This window comes from Macrotis lagotis, chromosome 1 (assembly GCF_037893015.1).
Source record: "Macrotis lagotis isolate mMagLag1 chromosome 1, bilby.v1.9.chrom.fasta, whole genome shotgun sequence".
Lineage (NCBI taxonomy): Eukaryota > Metazoa > Chordata > Mammalia > Peramelemorphia > Peramelidae > Macrotis > Macrotis lagotis.
In genome coordinates this window covers 189,622,113-189,623,706 of record NC_133658.1, presented here as the reverse complement: position 1 = coordinate 189,623,706, position 1,594 = coordinate 189,622,113, and the positions used below count along the sequence as shown (strand labels likewise).

At 32.3% G+C, this 1,594-nt stretch overlaps 1 non-coding gene across 1 annotated transcript; it reads left to right on the top strand.

Moving 5' to 3' along the window:
- The first annotated feature begins 1,096 nt into the window (after positions 1–1,096).
- LOC141510394 (U6 spliceosomal RNA) lies at positions 1,097–1,203 on the top strand. The gene has a single exon (XR_012474888.1). It is a non-coding gene; the product is annotated as a U6 spliceosomal RNA (small nuclear RNA).
- Positions 1,204–1,594: the final 391 nt, after the last annotated feature.

Below are 1,594 nucleotides of genomic sequence, written 5' to 3'. Positions count from 1 at the left end.
ATGGAAAAGGGATAAATTTATGACCAAACAAGAATTAGAGCACATTATCATCTGCAAAATGAATAATTTTTACTATATTAAATTAAAAAGGGGTTGCACTAATAAAATTAATACTGTCAAAATTAGAAGGAAAGCAGAAATTTGAGAAACAATCTTCACAACCAGGAGTTCTGATAAAGGTTTTATTTCTAAAATATATATTGAGGATTACTTCAAATTTATAAGATCCCAAATTGATTGCTAAATGGTCAAAGGATATGAACAGTTTTCAAATGAAGAAATTAAAGCTATATATAATCATATGAAAAAAATCCTTTAAATCATTATTGTTTAGAGAAATGCAATCATCCTTGAGTCAGCTTGAAAAAGTTACAGAAAACAGTTCTTCAGTCCTTCCCATGTTAAAAAGCATTTCATTATCATATCTCTATATGAAGGTTTATGATGAGGTCTCCCATTAATTAAGGTCTCCCTTCTCAACACTCTCCAAATTCCTGGTTCCCTCTAAGATCAATTTCAAAATTTTCTATTTGACTTAAAACTTTTCACAACCTGATCTAGTAATACTGGTCCTGTTTTCATGTGCTTTACATTCCTCAAGGATAAATATTCAAGGTCACTAAGTTGTCATCTTCATTCTCTTCACACACAATAGTTACTGACTCTATGGCTTCTCTCTTGTCTTTGTTCCTCTGTTAGTCTCTGTATACACCTCCATGTCCACACTTCTCAGACTTATTTCAGGACTCATATGTAAGTGATAATTTCCAGTCTCTCCCTTCGACCTCTCTTACCTTAAATCCCCAGTTAGATCTTTCCTGCCAACAATCTGCAAATGATCCTGTATACATGTTGCATGTACATAACTTGTCTCCCGTAGAGCAATTTGAGCTTCTTCAGGACTTGCACCTTTCTCTGCCTATATATCCCCAGTGTTAATATCCTACCCTTAGCAGGTGCTTAATATAGTCTTCTTGACTAATATATACCCCCAAACACCCACAATAACAATAGCATTGGGAGGTGACTGAATAATGAGAGAGGAAGTAAAAGAAAGATGAGAGCTATATCACTATGTATTTAATAGTGTAAAGGAGTGCTCACTTTGGCAGCACATATACTAAAATTAGATCAATACAGAGAAGATTAGCATGGCCCCTGCACAAGGATGATATACAAATTTGTGAAGCTTCCATATTTCATATTTAAAAAAATAATGTAAAGGAAATTATTCCCTCAAAATCTGCTATGAGTTTGTGTGTGTGTGTGTGTAAGAATGTTCTAAGTACAATTATATGACATGTACTAAGACTGCTTTAGCCTCTTAGTTAACTCTCCACTCTACCTTTCCTTAGACATCCACATTGAATGTTGAATCTTCACTCTGATCAGTCAACAAATACTTCTTTGGCATGCTCTGAACTAAATGTAGATGATAATGAAAAAACTTCCTTATTCAAATGGCTTTCTATCTATATAAACAAATATTGTTTATACAAGTATATATATATATACATGTACATATACACATACACATACATTACATATACATATACATTACATATATATATATATATATACATATATAGATATT